This window comes from Primulina huaijiensis, chromosome 5 (assembly GCF_012295235.1).
Source record: "Primulina huaijiensis isolate GDHJ02 chromosome 5, ASM1229523v2, whole genome shotgun sequence".
NCBI classification, from domain to species: domain Eukaryota; kingdom Viridiplantae; phylum Streptophyta; class Magnoliopsida; order Lamiales; family Gesneriaceae; genus Primulina; species Primulina huaijiensis.
Window position 1 is genome coordinate 11,872,492 of NC_133310.1, and position 22,112 is coordinate 11,894,603.

The following is a 22,112-nucleotide window of genomic DNA, read 5'->3' on the forward strand; positions in this document are numbered from 1 at the left end:
ATACGACCGAGACTACACGGATGTCTACACAGACCTGTACACGAGGTCCGTGCCCTTTACAGCCGAATATGAAGAATTTGCGTGTCGACACGGACCCGAGCACGGATCAGTACACGGGGTCCGTGTCTTAATACAGTGCGTAAACGGACCCGTACACGAAGGTGGACACGGGGTCCGTGCTCCTTGTTTCCAGCTGAAGTTGATTCTCCCGAGCGAACACGGACCCGTACACGGAGGTCCACACGGGGTCCGTGTCCTGTGTTGTCTGCGCGGCTTTGTTTCCTTTCTAGAGTTTTAATTTTTTTGGAGACTAGATTTGAGATATCTTTTGTTTATTAAAACATGTTTGAACGAAAATTAACACACAGTTGAGATATTATTGAGTTTATGCAATAGTTTTGAGTTTTTCTCTCAAACTTTTTTTCAAAGCTTTGCTTTGTTATCAAAATAAAACTCATCAAAGTTTTTAACTTTGTGGCGTTTGTCGATCGTTCTTGTGCGTATTGTCAAGGGCTTGTTCTTTGAAGTTTCGTTATAATTTCGGTTGTTTATTTTCCGTGATTATTTGTTGCTAAACTTTTCATAGTTTAGAGGTGAAAATCACACACAAACTTGATTCAAAAGATCGGGACAACACATCGATCCTTGCTCGTTATTGAATAGAGGGCGCGACTCGATTTTAATCGTGTTTGCTATTTATCCGTACGAAGATTCTTATCATTTGGTATCAGAGCTTTTGGTTAATTAAATTCAAGTAAGTTTATCCTTCGTTCTATTATCAGATCTAATTATCCTTTAGTTCCGCTTTCAGATAGATATGTTTTGTTCTATCATTCTTCGTCGAACGTGAATCTGTGATACACGAAATTTTGTGTCTTATTTATTTTTCTTTGAGTTTTCGGAATTCTTAGAGTAAAAAAAATATATATATATTACCAAAACTCCGAAAATTCATTATTAATTCTTTTTTGTATTTTGTTCTATTCTTTTTTTTGAGTCATATACAAGTGTCTCACACAGTCAAAAAAAAATTATTTATCTTCAAGTTGCTTGTCTACGCAGTCTAAGTGAGTCGATCACAATTGTTCACAAGTTGAACTTGATTGTTTGATATTCAAATACAAAGCTTGAATGCACTTTCGAGAGAAACATCAAATTCGAGTGGAAACATCTGAGTGTGAGTGTTAGTTCTTTGGAGTGACTAGTGAGTATTTGTTGTGAGCAAGAAAAAATACGAGGGGAGAGACGAGTGATTTTCTTTGGAGTGACTGTGAGAATTTTAGGTGAGGCATATTTTGTTTTCTACTAACGTTTTCTTGCAGGTACAAATCTGAAATTTAAATGGAGAGGGAGGTAGGAGACAGTTTTAACCAAGGGTTATCTAAGGTCCAAATGGAGGCATTGTTTGGGCATTTCTCTAAGATGATGAGGGTGGAGTTGGAGCCGTTACACGAGAGGAGGAGTAGGCTTGAAGTTAGTACTAGTGGAGCTAAATCTAGGCCTAAGGATTTGGTTAGAGGAGAAGAAGATGAAGAGTATGATTTAGGAGGAGAAGAGGAGAGCCAAAGTGAGAATTGGGGTAAGAATGGAAGAGGTAGAGGATTTGGTAGAGGAAAGAGGGGAGCCACACGGGGTAGATACAATGACGGGAATAGGGATGATGGTAATATGGGTAGTAGTAAGATGAAGAGTCCTTCGTTCCATGGGAAATCTGACCTGGAGGCATACTTAGAATGGGAAAATAGGGTAGAGTTCGTGTTTGAATGTCACCACTACTCCGAACAAAAGAAGGTTAGGTTGGCGGTGGTCGAATTTCTAGACTATGCTCTCATTTGGTGAGTTCAATAAGCGACCACTAGGAGGAGGTATAATGAGAGACCCATTGAATCTTGGGATGAGATGAAGAGGGTCATGAGAAAGAGGTCTGTGCCCAACCACTACTATAGGGAGATGTTTAAGAGGCTACAAACTTTGAGGCAAGGGGTGAAGAGTGTTGAGTACTACTATAAGGAGATGGAAGTAGTCATGATTAGGGCCAATATTGAGGAAGATAATGAGGCGACCATGGCACGTTTTCTTTGTGGTTTGAACAGGGAAATCCAAGATCAAGTTGAGCTTCGGCACTACTTGGATCTAGACGAGATGGTGCAAATGGCCATAAAAGTGGAACAACAACTCAAAAGGCGTGGAGTTGGCCGCACCTATCCAACTGGGGGTTCATCATCTTCATGGCGGTCAAATGTGGTGAAACGTGAGGAGAACAAGGTGGTGACCAAGCCTAAATTTGAGACCAAACAAGAGGCGCCTAAACAAGGAGTGCAAGGTAAATCTGAAACTCCTTCTAATCGATATAGAGATGTTAAATGTTTTAGGTGTCAAGGGTTAGGTCATATTTCTAGTGAATGTCCTAATAAAAGGGTAATGATTTTAAATGACTATGGTGAATATGAGTCTCAAAGTGAGGGTGATGATGATGAGATGCCTTCATTAGAGGATCCTGACGAGGGTTATGAGGCAGTTGTAGGTGAAGCACTAGTGACTAGGCGAATTATGAGTACCCAAGTCAAGGAAGAGGAGACTAACCAAAGAGAGAACTTGTTCCATACTAGGTGTTTTGTGAATCAAAAGGTTTGCAATTTAATCATAGATGGGGGAGTTGTACTAATGTGGCTAGTGTTGAAATGGTGGAGAAATTGGGTTTGCCTACACTAAAGCAGCCTCAACCATATAGGCTTCAATGGTTGAATGATTGTGCGGAAGTGAAAGTTAACAAGCAATTACTAGTGCCTTTTTCTATTGGGAAGTATGTGGATGAGGTCTTGTGTGTCGTGGTACCCATGCATGCTTCTCATATCTTGTTGGGTAGGCCTTGGCAATATGATAGGCGAGTGACACATGATGGGTTCAAGAATAGGTATTCATTTGTATTGAAAAAAGAATCCATTGTATTAATTCCTTTGTGCCCAAAGCAAGTGTTGGAGGACCATTTGGAAAAAAAAAAAAGAGATGAGGCCGAAAAAAAGAGTGAACTAAAAAGTAAGATGGCGTTTGAGAATAAAAATGAAATGGCTGAAAAAAAGAGTGATCAAAAGAGTGAGACGGCCATACAAAAGAAAAATGAGAGGAAAGAGGCCAAAAAGAAATCATATATGGCCCAAAAAGGTGAGTTGAAACAATTGATGCACACACATGAACCACTTGTGTTGATTGTTTATAAGGAGATCCTCCTTAACACAAGTGATATAGCCGGGTCCCTTCCGAGCATTGTTGTTTCACTTTTGCAGTAATTTGAAGATGTATTTCCGGAGGAGTTACCTCAAGGCTTACAACCATTGAGGGGAATCGAGCACCAAATCGATTTCATGCCTGGGAGTGCATTGCCAAATCGTCCCGCCTATAGGAGCAATCCGGAGGAGACTAAAGAGCTTCAACGGCAGGTAAGTCAGTTGTTAGATAAGGGTTTTGTGCGTGAGTCCATGTCTCCTTGTGTTGTACCTGTTTTATTAGTTCCTAAGAAAGATGGCTCATGGCGTAAGTGTGTGGATTGTAGGGCAATCAATAACATAACCATTAAGTATAGGCATCCCATACCTAGACTAGATGATATGTTAGATGAATTGCATGGTGCATGTGTCTTTAGTAAAATTGACTTGAAGAGTGGTTCTCACCAAATTAGGATGAGGGAAGGTGATGAGTGGAAAACTGCTTTTAAAACCAAATACGGGTTATATGAGTGGATGGTAATGCCATTTGGCTTAACTAACGCTCCTAGCACCTTTATGAGGTTAATGAATCATGTTTTACGTGCACACATAGGAAAGTTTGTTGTTGTTTATTTTGATGATATCCTAGTGTATAGCAAAAACTTGGATGAGCATGTTAATCACTTGAGGCTTGTGCTAATCACACTAAGGGCTTAAAATTTGTATGCTAACTTAAAGAAATGTGATTTTTGTACAAGCAAACTTGTCTTTCTTGGTTTTGTGGTAAGTTCACAGGGTATACAAGTTGATGAAGACAAGGTAAGTGCCATTCGAGATTGGCCAACACCTACTACTGTTGGTCTAGTTCGAAGTTTTCATGGTCTTGCAAGCTTCTATAGGAGGTTTGTAAAAGATTTTAACACACTGGCAGCACCAATGGCAGCGGTGATCAAGAAAAACGTTCCATTCCATTGGGGCGAGGAGCAAGAGAAGTCTTTTAATCTTATCAAGCAAAAGTTAATTAATGCTCCTTTACTTGTTTTACCTGATTTTGCTAATACTTTTGAGATTGAATGTGATGCTTCAGGTGTAGGTATTGGTGGAGTGTTGATGCAGGGAGGACGGCCGGTGGCGTACTTTGGAGAGAAGCTCAATGGAGCAGCGCTGAACTATACCACGTATGATAAGGAGTTCTACGCACTTGTGAGGACTCTAGAGACGTGGCAGCACTACTTGAGGCCTAAGGAGTTTGTGATTCATACAAATCATGAGTCTCTAAAGCACCTCAAGGGGCAACAAAAGCTGAACAAGCGGCATGCAAAGTGGGTGGAATTTATAGAGACATTCCCCTACATCATCAAGTACAAACAAGGTAAGGAAAATGTAGTGGCTGACGCACTATCACGGAGGTACGTACTAATCTCTGCCTTGGAATCAAAAAATTTGGGATTTGAGCATGTCAAAGAATTATATGTACTAGATGAGGATTTTAAAGGTGTGTTTGAAACATGTATGAATGGTCCACATGATAAATTTAATGGTTTCTTATTTAGAGAAGATAAGTTGTGCATCCCTAAATCTTCAATTCGTGAATTACTTGTTAGGGAGGCAAATGGGGGGGGTTTAATGGGACATTTTGGTGTGGCTTAAACTTTAAGTGCATTGCATGAACATTTCTATTGGCCACATATGAAACATAATGTTGAGCGTGTTTGTGAAAAGTGCATAAATTGTATGCAAGCTAAGTCTAAGACACAACCACATGGATTGTATACACCACTTCATGTTCCTAGTGAGCCTTGGATTGACATTTCTATGGACTTTATTTTGGGGTTGCCTAGGACTAAGAAGGGGAGGGATTCAATATTTGTTGTTGTTGAAAGATTCTCTAAAATGGCACATTTTATAGCTTTTCATAAAAGTGATGATGCTTCAAACATTGCGGATTTGTTCTTTAGAGAAGTCGTTAGGTTGCATGGCATGCCTAGGACTATTGTGTCTGATCGTGATGTTAAATTCTTGAGTTACTTTTGGAAAACATTGTGGGCTAAACTTGGCACTAAATTGTTGTTTTCTACTACTTGTCATCCTCAAACGGATGGAAAAACTGAAGTTGTCAATAGGACATTAGGAACACTTTTGCGTGCCATTCTTAAAAAGAACTTGAAGAATGGGGAAAATTGTTTGCCATTTGTTGAGTTTGCTTATAATCGTAGCGTGCATTCTACTACAAATTATTCGCCCTTTGAAAGTGTGTATGGTTTTAATCCTTTGACTCCGTTGGATTTGATGTCTTTGCCTGTGAGTGAAAGGTTAAACATGGATGGCAAAAAGAAGGCTTAATTTGTTAGGTGTTTGCATGAAAAGGCCAAGGCCAACATTGAGAAGAGAAATGAGCAATATTCCAAGCAAGCCAACAAAGGGAAGAAGAAGGTGATATTTGAGAAAGGAGATTGGGTGTGGCTACACTTGAGGAAAGAAAGGTTTCCTGAGAAGCGACATTCGAAGCTATTACCCAGGGGCGATGGACCATTCCAAGTTCTTGAGAGGATCAATGACAACGCCTACAAACTCGACCTACCAGGTGAGTACAATGTGAGTTCCACTTTCAATGTTAGTGATTTGTCGTTGTTTGATGTAGGTGACGAGCAAGATTTGAGGAAAAATCCTTTTCAAGAAGGGGGGGATGATGCGAACATGGGTGGTCAAGCTCCAAGGAAAGCATGAGATCCTTTGCAGTTGTCGACAGCACCAGTAACGAAGGGACGACTAAAGAAGTTCAAGGAGGCACTACAGGGACTCATGAGCAAGAATGAAGGGGTCGTGATGCATGGGAGCACGTTTGGAGACCAAAGGAATATTATTCAAGCATTGTTGAATACGGCCGAGACTACACGGATGTCTACACAGACCTGCACACGAGGTCCGTGCCCTTTACAGCCGAGGATGAAGAATTTGCTTGCCGACACGGACCCGAGCACGGATTAGTACACGGGGTCCGTGTCCTAATACAGTGCGTAAACGGACCCGTACACGGAAGTGGACACGGGGTCTGTGCTCCTTGTTTCCAGCTGAAGTTGATTCTCTCGAGCGAACACGGACCCGTACACGGAGGTCCACACGGGGTCCGTGTAATGTGTTTTCTGCGCGGATTTGTTTCCTTTCTAGAGTTTTAATTTTTTTGGAGACTAGATTTGAGATATCTTTTGTTTATTAAAACATGTTTGAACGAAAATTAACACACAATTGAGATATTATTGAGTTTATACAATAGTTTTGAGTTTTTCTCTCAAATTTTTTCAAAGCTTTGCTTTGTAATCAAAATCAAACTTATCAAAGTTTTAACTTTGTGGCGTTTGTCGATCGTTCTTGTGCGGATTGTCAAGGGCTTGTTCTTTGAATGTTCGTTATAATTTCGGTTGTTTATTTTCCGTGATTATTTGTTGCTAAACTTTTCATAGTTTAGAAGTGAAAATCACACACACTTGATTCAAAAGATCGGGACAACACATCGATCCTTGCTCGTTATTGAATAGAGGGCGCGATTCGATTTTAATCGTGTTTTCTATTTATTCGTACGAGGATTCGTATCATTTAATTTTTTTTTGGAGACTAGATTTGAGATATCTTTTGTTTATTAAAACATGTTTGAACGAAAATTAACACACAATTGAGATATTATTGAGTTTATACAATAGTTTTGAGTTTTTCTCTCAAACTTTTTTTCAAAGCTTTGCTTTGTAATCAAAATCAAACTTATCAAAGTTTTTAACTTTGTGGCGTTTGTCGATCGTTCTTGTGCGGATGGTCAAGGGCTTGTTCTTTGAAGGTTCGTTATAATTTCGGTTGTTTATTTTCCATGATTATTTGTTGCTAAACTTTTCATAGTTTAGAGGTGAAAATCACACACAAACTTGATTCAAAAGATCGGGACAACACATCGATCCTTGCTCGTTTTTGAATAGAGGGCGCGACTCGATTTTAATCGTGTTTGCTATTTATCCATACGAGGATTCGTATCATTGGCTTGGGGCTGGGTCTGTGAAGGGGTCGGCTAAAAGGAGTGAACAGATGAAACTTGCCTCTCAGGCTGAGTTACTGACCCAGATGCTCCTATACTCTGAGTTTGCTGTACCTCTTTCTGTGGACAAACCCTGGCGAAGTGTCCCTGCTGTCTGCAGATATTGCAGCGACCCATCAAACCTTGACACTGCTCGGTAGCATGTCTACCTCCCCAAGAGCTGCAATACACACCTGTATATTTTGTACTCTGACCAGGACCTCTCTGTCGTGATCCACTGGAGCTCATTGAACTGCTCCTTGATCTCTTGAACTGTTTGCCTTTTGCTTTCAACTAGTCTTTTCTCCTGCTGCTACTACCACTGCTCTCGAATCTAGGAGGAGGTTGAAAAGAAGGCTGTGGTGGTCTTGGACTCGGAGCGACATAAGGAGTGCTTCGTTGCCTAAGCAGTCCAGCTTCCGCCCCCTTGGCACGATTCAACGCTTCACCGAAGTTGTTAGGTCTACCGGTATTCACCAAAGTAAAAATATCTTGATTCAAGCCATTAATAAACTGATCTACAATGGCCTCATCATTTTCTGCAACATGAGTGGCAAATCGGAGCAATGCAGAGAACTTAGCAACATATTCTTCGATGTTCAGCTGTCCTTGTCTCAAATTGGCGAATTCAGCACCTTTGTCTTTTCGGTAGGACACGGGAAAGAATCGTTGATAGAAATCTGCTTTGAAAACTTTCCAAGTGATCTCTGTGCCACGATGCTGTAAGGCTCTTTTCGTGGTAAGCCACCAGTTCTTTGCAACTTCTTGTAGTTGATGCCCAATAAGTTTAACTCGTCGCTCGTCAGTGTAGTCAAGAGATTCAAATAACATCTCGATGTCATCGAGCCAACTTTCACATTCAACTGAATTTTCTGTGCCCTTCAGTGTCGGTGGTCGGAATGACTGAAACCGCTTTAACAAAGTATCCATCGGTGTAGCGGTCACATCCATCGGATCAATGGATGTACTGTCCTGTTCTGGTGCCCGACCTGCTACTGGTTGCGGTACTCGTCGAGGAGGCATATATGATTATAAAACGGATTAGTACTGTCACACCCTTACTCATACTTAGTATAATTACCATAATCAAAATAGGGTTTGACTGATATAACTGTAGTATGAATCAAATCAAACAAGGGGAATCACTTTGACGGTTTATAAAAATTTTTGGCATGATGTCCCTATATTTTGTAAGAGCCAAAACTCAACTCAAGCACATCAAGCCCATTTTCATACACAACCATACACCACATTGTTATACATATACATATTCTCATATACAAGCATACTTTGTATCATCATAAACATCGTAAAACTTGCTCAAACTCTGACATATTTTAGTACAATACATATGCGGAAGCTATACATTAATAAGTCTCGGTTCTTGTCGAGGTGAGGCACGTCACAAGCATCCATTGGCGAACCGGCATCCTACGTCTCTTCACTACCTGATCCTGTAATACATGAACTACGTGAGTTTATAAAAATCAATAAGTTGGCACTTGTACGTATCAATATGCATCGAAGGAACATAATATCAAGTCGTGATCAACAATGAATTCTTTAAACCATGTCATACAATAGCATATATTCATGTTCATTTTTGTACTTGAGCCTCATTAGTTGACTTGTACTACCGTGCTTGCTTTATTATATAGCTACTACTGTGTTGGACGTCAGGGAGCAACCTTTGGCAACCCCACGCCCCATGAACATATATTGGCCAATAGGTTTGGTGGACTTAAAACCACCCATGATGTCAACAAGCTCTATATCATGTAAAAATCAATCCTTTTCTTTTCATAATCTTAAAAAGTGGTAAACATGAAAGTTGTAGCCTATGTCTTGGCTTGAATCTCCAATTGGTTTCAAGTCATTTGGAGGTCTGAGTAAAAAGTTATGCTCATTCTCCTAACATGTGTCAGTGACGGAATGACGGTATACATGACACACTTCGGGGCATTTTTGGCTTCTCTTCCACAATGATTTGGACAAAACCCAAAACATGAAAGTTGTTGCATTATATCTTAGATTTCTAATGGTTATAACCTCACTCAATTTGGATCAATATTCAAATCATTATGCTAAAACTCATAAAAACTACCACAATTTCATCTCATTTCCTACCAACTTCATAACACTACTTCTACCTACACATCTTACTATAACTATTTAGACATATTTTCATTCTCAATACACCATGAACAATATAAAAGTCATGTTCAATCTCAATATTGATACTTCAATCAACATGTAAAACATAATGAGCTAAATAACTATCTATAATGACATAAACGTATTACTAATCATTTGTACGAGTAACCGGGTATTACAATTCTCCCCTCCTTCAAAGAATTAAGTCCTCGAAATTTGACATAACATATAATTCAGGATATCTCTGATGGATCTCGTCTTCTCGCTCCCAAGTTGCTTCTTCAATTGCATGATTGCGCCATAATAGTTTTACCAAGGGTATTTCCTTGTCTGGTAGCACTTTTGATTTCCTATCGAGGATTAGGACCGGTCGTTCTTCATACGAGAGATTTGAGGCAAGCTCCAACGGTTCATAATGAAGAACGTGAGAAGGATTGGCCAAATACTTTCGTAGCAAGGAAACGTGAAAAACATTATGAACGTTTGATAAGTTTGGTGGTAAAGCAACTCGGTAGGCTCTATCTCCTATTCTTTCAAAGATTTCAAATGGACCGATATACTTTGGACTCAATTTTCCTTTCTTACCAAAACGTAAAATGCCCTTCAGTGGTGATATCTTTACAAATACATGGTCACCAACCTGAAATTCCAATCGACGGCGTCGCATATCAGCATAGCTTTTCTGTCGACTCTGTGCAGTGTGCATTCTTTCTCTCATCTGGGTCACCAATTCGGCTGTCTGGTGTATCGATTCAGGGCCTAATAACTTTCTTTCTCCTACTTCATCCCAATATACTGGAGATCGACATTTTCTACCATATAATGCCGTATATGGTGCCATTCCAATGCTTGACTGATAGCTATTGTTGTAGGTAAATTCAGCCAACGGTAGTTTACTGTCCCAACTGCCTGGAAAATCAATAGTACAGGCCCTCAACATATCTTCTAAGATCTGATTTACTCGTTTTGATTGTCCATCAGTTTGAGGGTGAAATGCTGTACTAAATGCTAATCGAGTTCACATAGCATGATGTAAACTTTTCCAAAATGCAGAAGTAAATTTTGGATCTCTACCAGATACAATGGACACTGGGATGCCATGAAGCCTCACTATCTCCTTGATGTATTCTTCAGCATATTGATTCATCGTGTATGTAGTCTTCACCGAAAGAAAGTGAGCTGATTTCGTAAGTCGATCCTCAATAACCCATATAGCATTGAATCATCTTTGTGTTCTTGGCAAACCAAGAATGAAATCCATTGTGATATGTTCTCATTTCCACTCAGGAATGGGTAGCGGTTTCAGGAGCCCTGCTGGTCTTTGATGTTTAATCTTGACCTATTGACAAGTTAGACATTGTGCAACAAACTGAGCAATGCCCTTTTTCATACCTGGCCACCAAAATAATGGTTTCAAATCCTTGTACATTTTCGTGACTCCTGGATGGATCGAATAGGGAGTAGCATGAGCATCAATAAGAATGTCGGTTCTGATCGTTCCTTGTTTTGGCACACATAGTCTCCTTTGATATGTCCATATTCCTTCTCCATTTAATTCAAAGTTTGAATGTCCTTTATCTTCATCTCGCTGTCTCAATTGCTGTAATTCATTATCTGCACTTTGTTCGACCTTAATCCTTTCTGCAAGTGTTGGTCGAACCATGAGGGATGATAACTGGATTGCAGTGCCCTTTGGCATAACATCAATCTTCAAGTTCTGTAAATCCCATAAAATTTGTTCTTGTACTTGCATTGTGGATATAGAACTTGATTTTCGACTTAACGCATCTGCAACAACATTGGCTTTACCTGGATGATAATTAATAACACAATCATAATCTTTCACTAATTCCAACCAACGTCGTTGTCTCATATTCGGTTCTTTTTGCGTGAATAAATATTTCAAATTCTTGTGGTCCGTGTATATTTCACATCGTTCACCATACAGATAATGGCTCCATATTTTCAACGCAAATACCACTGCTGTCAGTTCTAAGTCATGTGTGGGATAATTCTTTCATATTCTTTCAATTGTCTTGAGGCATAAGCAATCACCTTCCCATGCTGCATTAAAACTGCTCCTAAACCTTGTTTTGATGCATCACTATATACCACAAAGCCTCCTGGCCCTTCTGGATTAGCAAGGACTGGTGCTGATGTTAATTTTTTCTTTAAATTTTGGAAACTAAGATCACATGCTTCGTTCCGTTCAAATTTCACATTCTTTCGTGTTAAAGCAGTCAAAGGCAATGCTATCTTAGAAAATCCCGCTATAAACCGACGGTAATAACCAGCTAACCCAAGAAAACTACGTACCTCAGTAACAGTAGTTGGTCGTAGCCAGTTAGTTATTAACAGCTTCAATCTTGCTTGAATCCACGGATATGCCTTCTTTTGAAATGATATGATCCAAGAATGATACTTGTTCAAGTCAAAATTCGCATTTCTTCCATTTGGCATATAACTGTTTATCTTTCAAAGTTTGCAAAACTAATTGCAGATATTATCGATGCTCCTCTGTAGTTCGTGAGTAGACGAGAATATCATCTATAAATACAATCACGAACTTGTCTAGAAATGGCTTGAAAATTCTGTTCATTAAATCCATAAAAGCAGCTGGTGCATTCGTTAGTTCAAATGGCATTACAAGAAATTCATAATGCACGTACCTAGTTCGGAAGGCAGTCTTTGAGATATCATCTTATTTAACTTTTAATTGATGATAGCCTGATCGTAAATCAATCTTCGAAAAGATGGCAGCTTCTTGTAATTGATCAAACAAATCATCAATTCTGGGGAGTGGATACTTATTTTTGATTGTCACTTTGTTCAACTCCAGATAATCAATACATAAACAAAGAGTACCGTATTTCTTTTTCACAAATAAAACAGGTGCACCCCACGGTGAAAAGCTCGGTCTAATAAACCCTTTATCAAGCAACTCCTGTAACTTTTCTTTCAATTCTTTCATTTCTGTAGGAGCTAATCGATAAGGAGTGTTTGAGATCGGATGAGTTCCTGCCACAACATCAATTACAAATTCAATCTCTCTATCTGGTGGTAAGCCTGTTACATCATCAGGAAATATCTCTAGAAATTCACAAACAACATCTGTATCTTTTAATTCACGAATCGGTGGATCAATAACTAAAATAGATGCTAAATATCCTTGACACCCCTTTTGTAGATGTAATGCCCGAGAACATGTGAATGTAATTTAGAGTTAAATAAGATGACAGTATTTTTATATGATGTCTTGTGCTTGTTTATATACATATGAATAAATGTTAAAAGCAAAAATTTTGACCCACAATTTCTAGTAACGATCCAATTAATCCCCATATAATCGAGTTAGAGCCCGGGTCCCCACAACAGGTGGTATCAGAGCGATAGATCCTTTAAACTGAGATAGAATAGAATGAGCGGGGTAAATTGAGTCTCTTCCTTGCTTTTGTTGTGCTAGCATGATTTATTGCTTTTCCTATTACATGTTGTCTTGTTATCTGAGTTGATTACAGAATGTAATTGCCAAGCCTGAATCAGAACTGATTCTAGATCAGAGGTATATGATCAGAGGAGGGCGGAGACAGATTGTATAGATTGTGTACTAATCCGTTTGATAATTAGATATGCCTCCTCGAAGAATCCCACACCCAGCCACAGGTCAAGTGCCAGAACAGGGTAGTACATCAGGTACGCAGATGGACGTTACTGCAACACCGATGGAGACTTTATTGAAGAGGTTTCAGTCATTTCATCCTCCGACCTTGAAGGGTACTGAGACTGCAGTGGATTGTGAGAGTTGGCTAGACGATATAGAGATGCTGTTTGAATCTCTTGCCTATACAGATGAAAGAAGAGTGAAATTAATAGCGCATCAGTTGCAAGAAGTGGCGAAGAGTTGGTGGCTTACCACGAAAAGAGCATTGGAGCATCGAGGTATCGATATTATGTGGAAGGTATGTAAAGATGAGTTTTATCAACGTTTCTTTCCAGTGTCGTATCGAAAAGATAAAGGGGCAGAATTTGCAAAATTACGACAGGGGCAGTGGAACATTGAAGAATATGTTGCCAAGTTTTATTCCTTACTCCGATTTGCGCCACATGTAGCAGGAAGTGATGAAGCGGGACGACCCAACACTTTTTCTGATGCACTGAACATTGCGAAAGGAGCCGAGGCTGGATTGATTCGACAGCGAGGAGCTTCATATAGTGCTCAGAGTCAGAGACCGCCACAGCCCGCCGCCCAGTTTCCACCACCCCCTCCTCGATTTGATAGTGGAAGCAGTAGTAGTGGCAAGAAAGATTTTCTGAAAGCGAGAGGTAGACAGTTTAAGAGATCAGGGAGCAGTTCGTCAAGCTCCAGTGGGTCACAACAGAGAGGTCCTGGCCAGAGTTTAGAGTATACAGGTGTTTATTGCGGTTCTTGTGGATGCAGACATGCGACAGAGCAGTTTCGAGGTGTGACGGGCCGATGTAATAACTGTAGACAGCAGGGACACTTTGCCCGGGTCTGTCCACAGGAAAGGATACTACAAACTCAGAGTGTAGGATCATCTGGCTCAGTAGCTCAGCCTGAGAGGCAAGCTTCATCTGTTCACTCCTTTCAGCCGACACCTGCAAAGACCCAATGATGCGAACACGGTTGGTCAAGCCCCAAGGAGCGCATGGGACCCTTTAGAGTTACCGGATGGACCAATCACGAGGGGACGTCTGAAGAGGTTCAAGGAAGCATTGAATGGGTTTATGAGCAAAGAATGCAGAGTGACAAGCGAGATACAGAGTGATGAAAGGTTCGTGATGCATGGGGATCTTGTGAACATTATTCAAGCATCCATGCAAAACGGAGCGCAAATCTGGACAGAAGATCTCGCGCACATGCGCGAAGATAGCGCGCGCATATGCGCGAGCTCGCGCACATGCGCCGCTAAGGGGCGCGCATATGCGCGAGAAGTACTGGACACCGACGACTTTAACATTGGGCTTCGCGCATATGCGCCAGATTAGGGCGCGCATATGCATGACATAGGCAGAGACTTGCGCGCATATGCGCGAGTCGGGGCGCGCATATGCGCGCGGCGCAGATTGTTTTTCCTAAGTTAGTATTATAATTATTTTGGCCACTAGATTTCATATCTTGATTATGTAAACATATTGGACGAATTTTGGGGACATTATTCAGATCATTATTCATTGAATATCAAAAACTTTTGAGAACTTTTCTCTCAACTTTCAAGGCTTTTGCTTTGTAAACAAAGAAATCAAACTTGTCAAAGTTTTTAACTTTGTGGCGTTTGTCGATCGTCTTGTGCGGATTGTCATTGACTGGTTCTTTGAAGGTTTGTTCTAAATTTTGATTGTTTTCATCGTGATTCTTTATTACGAAACCTTGTAGTTTAGGGGTGAAAATCACACCATACTTGATTCAAAAGATCGGGACACAACAACGAATTCCTTGTTCGTTTTTAAATTGAGGACGCGATTCAATTTTAATCGTGTTTGATTTTTATTCGTACTTGGATTCATATCACCCAATCTCGAGCCAGAGGTGGCCAGACATTGAGCCAACCTCCCAGACAGCAGGCTCGAGTATTTGCACTGACAGAAGAGCAGGCCCAAGATGCGCCTAATGATGTGATTACAGGTAACTGTTTTCTTTCCGGTTATCCTGCTTATGTGTTGATAGACACCGGTGCATCTCATACTTTTATATCTGAGCGTTTTTCATTGATGCATGCTTTACCTGTCGAGTCCTTGTCTGCTGTAGTGTCCATTTCTTCTCCGTTGGGAAGTGGTCTTGTATCTGTGACTTCAGTTAGACATTGTTTACTACAGTTTGAGGGTCACGAGATTGATTTAGATTGCATTGTGCTTGGTTTAGCTGATTTTGATTGTATTGTTGGTATTGATATGTTAACCAAGTATAGAGCCACTGTAGATTGTTTCCAGAAGATTGTTAGATACAGACCAGAGATGGCTAACGAATGGAAATTCTACGGTAAGGGTTCCAGATCTTGGATTCCCTTAGTATCTGCTCTGACTATGAGTAGATTGTTGCAAAAAAGAGCAGAGGGCTTCCTTGTTTATTCAGTAGATCTACTGAAATCGAGCCCAGCATTGGCAGATCTGCCAGTGGTTTGCGAGTTTACTAATGTATTCCCAGACGAGATTCCAGGGTTACCTCCAGTTCGAGAGGTAGATTTCAGCATTGATCTTGTACCAGGTACCGTTCCTATATCTCGAGCTCCTTATAGAATGGCACCTATTGAATTGAGAGAACTGAAAGAACAGCTCGAAGATTTATTGGCCAAGGGGTATATTAGACCGAGTGTATCTCCTTGGGGCGCACCAGTGCTATTCGTGCGAAAGAAAGACGGTTCGATGAGATTGTGTATCGATTATCGGCAACTGAACATGGCAACAGTAAAGAACAAGTACCCATTGCCTCGCATCGACGATTTGTTTGATCAGTTGCAGGGATCCTCTGTCTATTCCAAGATCGACTTGAGATCTGGATATCATCAGCTGCGAGTCAGAGATTCAGATATACCGAAGACTGCATTCCGAACCAGGTATGGACATTTCGAGTTTATTGTCATGCCTTTTGGTTTAACGAATGCGCCAGCGGTGTTTATGGGACTGATGAATCATGTCTTTCAGAAATATCTGGATGAGTTTGTGATTGTTTTTATAGATGATATTTTGGTTTACTCAAGAAATGAGACTGATCATGCTGAGCATTTGAGAATTGTGTTGCAGACGTTAAGAAATGAGCAACTGTATGCTAAACTGTCAAAGTGTGAGTTTTGGCTGAGACAGGTTGTCTTCTTGGGTCATATCATATCTGGAGACGGTATTTCTGTTGATCCGAGTAAAGTGGAAGCTGTGATCAGTTGGCCGAGACCAACTTCTGTGCCAGAGATACGCAGTTTCATGGGTCTAGCGGGGTGCTATCGACGTTTTATTAAAGATTTCTCCAGTATTGCGAAACCGATTACCCAGTTAACACAGAAGAATACTCCATTTGTGTGGTCAGAAGCATGAGAGTCGAGCTTCGTAGAGTTGAAGAAGAGATTGACTAGTGCTCCAGTCCTGACGATACCTTCAGGTACGGGTGATTTCGTTGTATATTGTGATGCATCTCACAGGGGATTAGGATGTATTCTTATGCAGCGTGTGGGGACCCGGACGCTAATCCATGTCTTAATCATTATTAACGTTAAATAACAATTAAGAAAAGTGAGACTAAAAAAAATTTCTTTTTAAATTATGAATGCGGAAACGTAATGTAATCTAGTTACTATACATATCGGTATAAAAGTACAAGTCTTGTACCACATACATTTATTCAACTTAGGTTTAAACATCTAATATCCAGTGTCCAACCCTATCTCTAAACCAAGTCCGGAGCCTCCACGCTATCTAGTCCAGCCTCGTTCTCTTCTTGACCCTAATCCTGTCCCACCTGTTGTCATGCACACATACAAACAAGACAACAGCCGGATAACTCCGGTGAGAATTATATTCTCAGTATAAACCATGTATACATGCAATCATATAATCAATGTAAAAGCATATAAAAGATATTCATAACATGCATACTAATCAAAACATGAATAAAGTATTCGTCGCATGTATCACAATCCGAAACATGGATCAATATCAATAAAAAGTCATATTCTAAACATGTACCAAAATCAGGAACATAAATCAATATCAATCAATGAATCACTCTCCGTGATTCTCAGACTCAGACTCGACTCAGTCCTAATCTAGGGATCCCGATCAGAATAAGAACATACACCCACCTACACTCCCGATCGGGGTGGTGGTACGTTCTTATTCACAGACTTTGGCCCTTTCCATATCGAACATCAGTAATAGAAGCAACTCCAATTCTATCCACTTCGATATGACCAAACGTCCGATGTCCTGACCTATCTGTCAAATACTATGGCACTTCTCCCATATTCCTATCCTGTGACAAGGTGCAATGTGCCCGTGACAATTCTATCACTATCAGGCACTTCTATCACAAGACCAATCATTTAATACCTGCTATCTATATATCAATAGAACAAGCATATCAATTCATTCATTAATTGCAAATATCAATGCAATAAAATAAAGTATGTGATTTAGGGAAACTCGAGTCAAACCTCACTCGAGTTGTGCAATCCCAACTCAACATTAATTTATACCTTTGTCTTCTCGGTCTGACGAAGACGAAGTCTCGCATTCCAAATTGTCCATACCCAAATCTGGCAATGACAATATCGAATAGAGACAATATCAGTCTATAACTCAGTTTAAGACCTGTTCTGATCAATACTCAAATCAAAACACAATCTGATCAATATAAATTTACGGATGTTTCGACGGCATAACATTACGGTCTCAGTAATCCCGTCAATCTCAACTTCACAGATATATTACCAGAACTCTTAATCAATATCGGCATAATTCATACTCTCAACAATAATAGATCATACTCTCAATTCAGTACAATCTCTATCATAACAGTTCTGAAAATCATATCAATTGCATACACAGTCTGTTCTTCGATCTGACTTTCATTATATACTGATCAATAATCAAATCTCAATTCATAATCAGTAATGATACAAATCTGATATCAAATCTTAGTCAATTCCTTTCGAAAATCATAATAATTCCATACGGTATCTATTCTTCAGTCCAGTTTCAATTCTACGATGTTTACTATGTCAAGAACATCATATATGAATTCTATTCAATTCCATCAACCTCATATTTTCAAATCATATCAAAACGTAGTAAAACTTACGTCAAGTTGTAGCCTGCGTCGATAGGAACTCAGTACTAAAGTCGGATNTGACCTACTGTCTCGGCAAGAATCTTCTCGACAGCTCGCGCATAGGCGCGTCCCTGAGCCGCGCATGTGCACCTAAATCTCTGTCTCAGAACTTTGGCAAACTACCAGCTCGCGCATATGCGCGTCCCTCATCCGCGCATGTGCGCAACATTCTATGGACTCGGCACTTCTGGCATTTTCCCTCTCGCGCATATGCGCGAGATGTCCTGTGTCGCGGCTGCTGCTCCGCGCATATGCGCGACACTTCTCTGCCCGTCCACTCATGTATATGCATTACTAATCAAATTCATTCTAATGCACTTTAATTCCTGATATCTTCATTACTCACAAATTTGCCGCCAAGTCATTCAGGATTAAGTACAGTGATATAATATCGGGCATTACACAGCGAGTACATGTGATTGCATACGCTTCGAGACAGCTGAAACCACACGAGAGTCGATACCCAATTCATGATCTTGAATTGGCGGCTATCGTTTTTGCATTGAAGATCTGGCGTCACTATCTGTATGGGGAGAAATTTGAGATCTACTCTGATCACAAAAGCCTGAAGTATCTGTTTTCTCAGTCAGAGTTGAATATGAGACAGCGACGATGGCTTGATCTGCTGAAAGACTTTGATTGCGAGATCAAGTACTATCCAGGGAAGTCGAATGCAGCAGCGGATGCTTTGAGTCGAAAGGTATGTTTCTTATCCTTGTCAACGATAGGTGTTTCAAATATGATAGAAGGTTGTTGCTTTTCTGGATTAGCATTTGATACAGATAGTAGACCGTTGCGCCTTGCCACTATTCAGTGTGAGCCAGATTTGATTTTGAGAATCAAAGAAGCACAAAGAACCGATCAGAGTGTTCAGAAGTCGATTGATATGGTCAGATCAGGACACATTTCTGAGTACCAGGTACGTGATCAGGCTTTGTATGTGAATAACCGTCTTGTAGTGCCAGATGTTTCAGGGTTGAAAGAACAGATACTGTCAGAAGCGCACTGTAGTCGGTTAAGTATTCAGCCTGGTGGCAGGAAGATGTACAATGATCTGAAAACACAATTCTGGTGGAAACAGATGAAGACAGATATTGCAGAGTTTGTGTCTAAGTGCTTGAATTGCCAACAGGTGAAGGCCGAGAGAAAGAAGCCCGGAGGGTTACTTCAGAGTTTAGCTATTCCTGAATAGAAATGGGATCACATTTCCATGGATTTCGTCACGAAGTTACCACGATCATTCCGGGGCTGCGATGCAATTTGGGTTGTGATAGATAGATTGACCAAATCCGCATGCTTCATTCCGTACAAGATGACGTACAGATATGATCAGATGGCCGAGATCTATGTCCGAGAGGTAGTCAGATTACATGGTGTGCCGAAGACGATCGTATCAGATCGTGATCCACGATTCACTTCACACTTTTGGCACAGTCTACAGCAGGCTCTAGGTACGACTTTGCACCTAAGTACTGCTTATCATCCCCAGACAGTCCAGTCAGAACGGACTATCCAGACTTTAGAAGATATGCTGAGAGCTGTAGTACTAGATTTTGGTACTATTTGGCAAGATTCACTAGCTCTGTGTGAATTCTCGTACAACAACAGCTACCAGACTAGCATCGAGATGGCACCGTTCGAAGCGTTATACGGAAAGAAGTGCAGATCTCCGTTGTACTGGGATGACATCTCAGAGGTACCAGAATTTGGGCCTGATATGATTCGTGAGATGACTGAGAAAGTAAAGATAATTCAGAAGCGAATGAAGACGGCACAAGATAGAAAGGCGAAGTACGCGAACATCAGACGTAGACCGTTAGTGTTTGAGCAGGGAGACAGAGTATTTTTGAAGATTTCTCCTTTCAGAGGCGTTGTCAGATTTGGCAAACGTGGGAAATTGTGTCCTCGATACGTCGGTCCGTACGAGATTCTTGAAAAGATTGGCGATCGTGCGTATAGACTTGCTCTTCCTCCATCTTTATATGGGATACATGACGTCTTTCATATATCAATGTTGCGTAAATATATGCCAGATAGTTCTCATGTAATTTAGCCTGAAGAAGCCGAGCTAGATCAGACTTTGAGTTACGTTGAGCAGCCGATTCGGATTCTTGATCGAAAAGAAAAACAGCTCAGAACGAAAACTATTCCACTTGTGAAGATTCAGTGGAGTCGTCATGGTATTGAAGAAGCTACCTAGGAGACAGAGTCTGATATGAGGTAGAGATTCCCAGAATTATTTCACTGATGTGAGTTCTATTTAAATTCTGTTACATTTCTTTCTGATATCTGAATTGATTACCTGTGATTTCGGGGACGAAATCGGATCTTAGGGGGGGAGAAATGTAATGCCCGAGATTTTATTACATTAATCTGAGATTTTTGATCTTTGAATTGATATGATTATAGATGGACCATTCCGGGAGCAGATTGGGTGAAGCATGGATTGATGTATATTTTTGTACAGAACTGTTGGCGCCCGAGCGGTAGAAAAGGGCCGCCCGAGCGCCAATGCATCACAAGAACGGGTTTTGGACAGAGAGTCTGGCGCCCGAGCGGTAGTTTTTGACCGCCCGAGTGCCAGTGTTCAATAGTATTATGTTCGAGCAGAAGATGTGACGCCCGGGCGGTAGTTTATGACCGCCCGAGCGCCAGTGTACAACAAGTTAGGTACCGTACAGAGTGTTCGGCGCCCGAGCGGTAATTGGTGACCGCCCGAGTGCCGCCTGATTTATATGAAAATGAGCCACGTTTCTTTGACATGCATGTGGATATATATAAATGTTCATTACTTCAGAAATTAGGAGAAAGAAGATCGAGAAATCCTTCTGAAAATCCTTACGCCTTTTATCTTATATATTTGTGATTTGTGTAAGATCCACACGTCTTATTTTCAATCCGACTTCAGTACTGTATTGCTATCGACAAGGGCTTCAACTGGACGTAAGTTTTACTACGTTTTGAGATGATTTGAAATCACGGTATTGCCAGAATCTGATATGATTCCTATATGATGTTCTTGATATGTTAGACCTCATATAATCGAAACTGGATTAAAGAACGGATACCGTATAGAATTGTTATGAATTTCGGAGTTAAATTGAATGAGAATTGATATCAGATTTGTATTGTTATTGATTATGAGTTGCGAGAACGGATATCTGTTGAATTGTAGTGTTGGGTATATTGAGATTATGCAGTTATGCTGTCGAAACAGAATTTGATTTCGTTCTGATTATATCCAGTATTGAATTGATTGGTATATTGATATTGTACTCCTCGATATTGTCATTCCCAGATTGAGTATTGACAGGCCTTGAGTTCGAGACTTCGACAGAGTTAGATTGACAGAAAGAAAGGTATAATTCATGTGAATGCGGGAAGATACAACTCGAATTAGACTTGATTTGAGTTTCCCAAAATCACATACTAGACTGTTTACCTTTTTATATGTTTACGCTTTGTCTATTGAATTATATTCAAGCATTTAAGATAGTAGAGTCATTGGCAGAATTGTCAAATTTCTAGATGTTCGGTGGTATCGACGCATAGGAGCAGATTTCCTCCGATTGTAGACATTCGATACAGACAGGACCGAAGTCTAGGAATAAGACGTACCGTCACCCCGATTGGGAGGGTAGGTGGCAGACTGTGACGTCTTATTCACACTGGGATCTCTAGAGTTAGAGTCGAGTTGAGTCCAGACATGAGTTTGAGTTATGTTGCATTGATCTTGTTTCATAGACTATGGAACATATTGTTATTGAATTTTATTCATGATGGCATATTTTATGATTATGTATTGAATTCCATGACATGCATGTATACATGTCTTATACTGGGATTTGTTCTCACCGGA

At 40.4% G+C, this 22,112-nt stretch overlaps 1 pseudogene; it reads left to right on the forward strand.

Annotated features, from left to right (window-relative positions):
- The first annotated feature begins 1,341 nt into the window (after positions 1-1,341).
- On the forward strand, positions 1,342-3,920 carry LOC140977642 (uncharacterized; annotated as a pseudogene).
- Positions 3,921-22,112: the final 18,192 nt, after the last annotated feature.